The sequence below is a fragment of the Manis pentadactyla genome, chromosome X, assembly GCF_030020395.1.
Source record: "Manis pentadactyla isolate mManPen7 chromosome X, mManPen7.hap1, whole genome shotgun sequence".
In the NCBI taxonomy this organism is placed as follows: Eukaryota; Metazoa; Chordata; class Mammalia; order Pholidota; family Manidae; genus Manis; species Manis pentadactyla.
In genome coordinates, this window is record NC_080038.1 from 42510731 (window position 1) to 42516457 (window position 5727).

Below are 5727 nucleotides of genomic sequence, written 5' to 3' on the forward strand. Positions count from 1 at the left end.
ATTTTCGTCAGTCTCCAATCTTCTGAGGCATAACAAACAAGTTCTTACATGGAGAACAAATTCTTCCATAATGAATAAGTTACATAGTGAACAGTACAAGGGCAGTCATCACAGAAACTTTCGGTTTTGCTCATGCATTATGAACTATAAACAGTCAGTTCAAATATGAATACTCATTTGGTTTTTATACTTGATTTATATGTGGATACCACATTTCTCTCTTTATTATTATTATTATTATTATTATTTTTTTTTTTTTTAAACTTGACTTTCGGATAGACAACGAATAATTTTTTTTTTTTTTTTAATAATTATTTTTTATTGAGGGGTAGTTGACACACAGTATTACATTACATGAGTTTCAAGTGTACAACACAGTGGTAGAACATTTATATACATAATTCTAGGTTCCAGCTATCACCCTACCAGGCTGTTACAATATCTTGACTATATTCCTTATGCTATACCTTACATCCCAGTTACTAATTTATTTTACCATTGGAAGTCTGTCTTTTTTTTTTTTTTTTTTTTTTTTTTGTGAGGGCATCTCTCATATTTATTGATCAAATGGTTGTTAACGACAATAAAATTCTGTATAGGGGAGTCAATGCTCAATGCACAATCATTATTCCACCCCAAGCCTAATTTTTGTCAGTCTCCAATCTTCTGAGGCATAACAAACAAGTTTTTACATGTAGAACAAATTCTTACATAATGAATAAGTTACATAGTGAACAGTACAAGGGCAGTCATCACAGAAACTTTCGGTTTTGCTCATGCATTATGAACTATAAACAGTCAGTTCAAATATGAATACTCATTTGGTTTTTATACTTGATTTATATGTGGATACCAAATTTATCTCTTTATTATTATTATTTTTAATAAAATGCTGAAGTGGTAGGTAGATACAAGATAAAGGTAGAAAACATAGTTTAGTGTTGTAAGAGAGCAAATGTAGATGATCAGGTGTGTGCCTGTAGACGATGTGTTAATCCAAGCTAGACAAGGGCAATAAAACATCCACGTATGCAGAAGATTTCTCTCAGAACGGGGGGGTGAGGTTCTAAGCCTCACCTCTGTTGATCCCCAATGTCTCACCTGATGGCCCCCCTGCGACTGTGCCTGTCTTAGGTTGTTCCTCCCTTGAGGAATCTTACCCGTCTCTGGCTAACCAGTCATCTTCCAGGGCCATACAGGGAAATGTAAAGTTGGTAAGTGAGAGAGAAGCCTTATTGTTTGAAATGGTTAGCTTTTTATTTCTTTGCATATTTATGCCCTGTAGCTTCTATGCCCAGCATTTGTCTTGAGGTATCTTTACCACTTGGAAGAATTATGATACTCGGTAAATTTGATATGAGGCACAAATTCTATTTAAGGGTTGTAATTAGGAAGGAAGAAGAAAAGCTATAGAAGTAGCAGGCAGAAGAAAACATGGGAAGATTGATTATTTCTTTGACATATCTTCTTGTAGAGTAACTTCAGCATGGATAGGTTTTAAACTACTAATTTAATTGTGCGCACACATTAACATAATAGTACAGTTATGTAACCAAAGCATACCTGTAATTACCAGCCATCTCCAGTGAAATCAAGAAAACCAGTTAGGCACCTTAGGCATTTGTGAAAACTTATCTATGATATGGTGGATATTGTCCAACTGAACTTGAACAGTCTGAGAGAATTCAGATAAATTAAAACAACCCATTCCTGGGGACTGTTCACATCCCATATGTTCTTTTAACAGTAAATAGTCTGTGGTTGTAAGATTTTGGAGTGCTACAATTTGCACTTCTCCTAATTCTTGGTTGAGTTCCAACAGTATAGATCCAGTCAAATTTGTTGTTTTACTGTATGCACAGGCCAGCTTAGATATCTCCTTCATTCCCATGGCAAGTCCAGGAGCTGGTGGGATGAGTGCATCTACAGCTGTAGCAGTGCGTGGATCTTTGTTGGGGTTTTTTTGATGATCATCTTCTGTCATGAGTCTTCCAGAGAGTGCTGATGTTGGAAGTTCTCTTTCATATCGTATCTTGGTTCATTTTCGGGGTAGCCCAATTAGGCTTTGATCTTCTGTATAAACGCAAACAGACCCTTTGCCTACACTTTTATATGCCCTTTATACCCTTGTGTAGAACTCATTGGAGGTTACCACACAGGAACTGCCCTTTTTTTATTTTGTTTTTGGTATCACTAATCTACACTTACATGACAAATATTATGTTTACTAGGCTCTCCCCTATACCAGGTCTCCCCTATAAACCCCTTTACAGTCACTGTCCATCAGCATAGCAAAATGGTGTTGAATCACTACTTGTCTTCTCTGTGTTGTACAGCCCTCCCTTTTCTCCTACCCCCCCATGCATGTTAATCTTAATACCCCCCTACTTCTCCCCCCCTTATCCCTCCCTACCCACCCATCCTCCCCAGTCCCTTTCCCTTTGGTACCTGTTAGTCCATTCTTGAGTTCTGTGATTCTGGTGCTGTTTTGTTCCTTCAGTTTTTCCTTTGTTCTTATATTCCACAGATAAGTGAAATCATTTGGTATTTCTCTTTCTCCGCGTGGCTTGATTCACTGAGCATAATACCCTCCAGCTCCATCCATGTTGCTGCAAATGATTGGATTTGCCCTTTTCTTATGGCTGAGTAGTATTCCATTGTGTATATGTACCACATCTTCTTTATCCCTTCATCTATCGATGGACATTTAGGTTGCTTCCAGTTCTTGATATTGTAAATAGTGCTGCGATAAACATACGGGAGCACTGATCTTTCTCATACTTGATTGCTGCATTCTTACGGTAAATTCCTAGGAGTGCAATTCCTGGGTCAAATGGTAAGTCTGTTTTGAGCATTTTGATGTACCTCCATACTGCTTTCCACAATGGTTGAACTAACTTACATTCCCACCAGCAGTGTAGGAGGGTTCCCCTTTCTCCACAGCCTCGCCAACATTTGTTGTTGTTTGTCTTTTGGATGGCAGCCATCCTTACTGGTGTGAGGTGATACCTCATTGTGGTTTTAATTTGCATTTCTCTGATAATTAGTGATGTGGAGCATCTTTTCATGTGTCTGTTGGTCATCTGTATTTCTTTTTTGGAGAACTGTCTGTTCTGTTCCTCTGCCCATTTTTTAATTGGATTACTTGGTTTTTGTTTGTTGAGGTGGGTGAGCTCTTTATATATTTTGGATGTCAAGCATTTATTGGATCTGTCATTTACAAATATATCCTCCCATACTGTAGGGTACCTTTTCTATTGATGGTGTCTTTTGCTGTACAGAAGCTTTTCAGCTTAATATACTCCCACTTGTTCATTTTTGCTGTTGTTTTCCTTGCCCGGGGAGATATGTTCAAGAAGAGGTCACTCATGTTTATGTCTAAGAGGTGTTTGCCTATGGTTTTTCTAAGAGTTTTATGGTTTCATGACTTACATTCAGCTCTTTGATCCATTTGCAATTTGCTTTTGTGTATGTGGTTAGACAATGGTCCAGTTTCATTCTCCTACATGTAGCTGTCCAGTTTTGCCAGCACCATCTGTTGAAGAGACTGTCATTTCGCCATTGTATGTCCATGGCTCCTTTATCAAATATTAATTGACCATATATGTCTGGGTTAATGTCTGGATTCTCTAGTCTGTTCCATTGGTCTGTGGCTCTGCTCTTGTGCCAGTACCAAATTGTCTTGATTACTATGGCTTTCTAGTAGAGCTTGAAGTTGGGGAGTGAGATCCCCCCTACTTTATTCTTCTTTCTCAGGATTGCTTTGGCTATTTGGGGTCTTTTGTGTTTCCATATGAATTTTTGAATTATTTGTTCCAGTTCATTGAAGAATGTTGCTGGTAGTTTCATAGGGATTGCATCAAATCTGTATATTGCTTTGGGCAGGATGGCCATTTTGATGATATAAATTCTTCCTAGCCATGAGCATGGGATGAGTTTCCATCTGTTAGTGTCCCCATTAATTTCTCTTAAGAGTGTCTTGTAGTTTTCAGAGTATAAGTTTTTCACTTCTTTGGTTAGGTTTATTTCTAGGTTGTTTTTTTTTTGATGCAATTGTGAATGGAGTTGTTTTCCTGTTTCTCTTTCTGTTGGTTCATTGTCAGTATATAGTAAAGCCACAGATTTCTGTGTGTTGATTTTGTATTCTGCAACTTTGCTGTATCCCGATATCAGTTCTAGTAGTTTTGGAGTGGAGTCTTCAGGGTTTTTTATTTACAATATCATGTCATCTGCAAATAGTGACAGTTTGACTTCTTCTTTACCAATCTGGATTCCTTGTATTTCATTGTTTTGTCTGATTGCTGTGGCTAGGACTTCCAGTACTATGTTAAATAACAGTGGAGAGTGTGGGCATCCCTGTCTAGTTCCCGATCTCAGAGGAAATGCTTTCAGCTTCTCGCTGTTCAATATAATGTTGGCTGTGGGTTTATCATAGATGGCCTTTATTATGTTGAGGTACTTGCCCTCTATTCCCATTTTGCTGAGAGTTTTTATCATGAATGGATGTTGTACTTTGTCAAATGATTTTTCAGCATCTATGGAGATGATCATGTGGTTTTTGTCTTTCTTTTTGTTGATGTGGTGGATGATGTTGATGGATTTTCGAATGTTGTACCATCCTTGCATCCCTGGGATGAATCCCACTTGGTCATGGTGTATGATCCTTTTGATGTATTTTTGAATTCGGTTTGCTAATATTTTGTTGAGTATTTTTGCATGTACGTTCATCAGGGATATTGGTCTGTAGTTTTCTTTTTTGGTGGGGTCTTTGCCTGGTTTTGGTATCAGGGTGATGTTAGCTTCATAGAATGAGTTTGGGAGTATCCCCTCCTCCTCTATTTTTTGGAAAACTTTAAGGAGAATGGGTATTATGTCTTCCCTGTATGTCTGATAAAATTCCGAGGTAAATCCATCTGGCCCGGGGGTTTTGTTCTTTGGTAGTTTTTTTATTACCGCTTCAATTTCGTTGCTGGTAATTGGCCTGTTTAGATTTTCTGTTTCTTCTGGGTCAATCTTGGAAGGTTGTATTTTTCTAGGAAGTTGTCCATTTCTCCTAGGTTTCCCAGCTTGTTAGCATATAGGTTTTCATAGTATTCTCTAATAATTCTTTGTATTTCTGTGGGGTCCTTCGTGATTTTTCCTTTCTCATTTCTGATACTGTTAATTTGTGTTGACTCTCTTTTCTACTTACTAAGTCTGGCTAGAGGCATATCTATTTTGTTTATTTTCTCGAAGAACCAGCTCTTGGTTTCATTGATTTTTTTCTATTGTTTTATTCTTCTCAATTTTATTTATTTCTTCTCTGATCTTTATTATGTCCCTCCTTCTGCTGACCTTAGGCTTCATCTGTTCTTCTTTTTCCAATTTCGATAATTGTGACATTAGACCATTCATTTGGGATTGTTCTCCCTTTTTAAAATATGCTTGGATTGCTATATACTTTCCTCTTAAGACTGCCTTTGCTGTGTCCCACAGAAGTTAGGGCTTAGTGTTGTTTTTGTCATTTGTTTCCATATATTGCTGGATCTCCATTTTGATTTGGTCATTGATCCATTGATTATTTAGGAGCGTGTTGTTAAGCCTCCATGTGTTTGTGAGCCTCTTTGCTTTCTTTGTACAGTTTATTTCTAGTTTTATGCCTTTGTGGTCTGAAAAGTTGGTTGGTAGGATTTCAATCTTTTGGAATTTTCTGAGGCTCTTTTTGTGGCCTAGTATGTGGCCTATTCT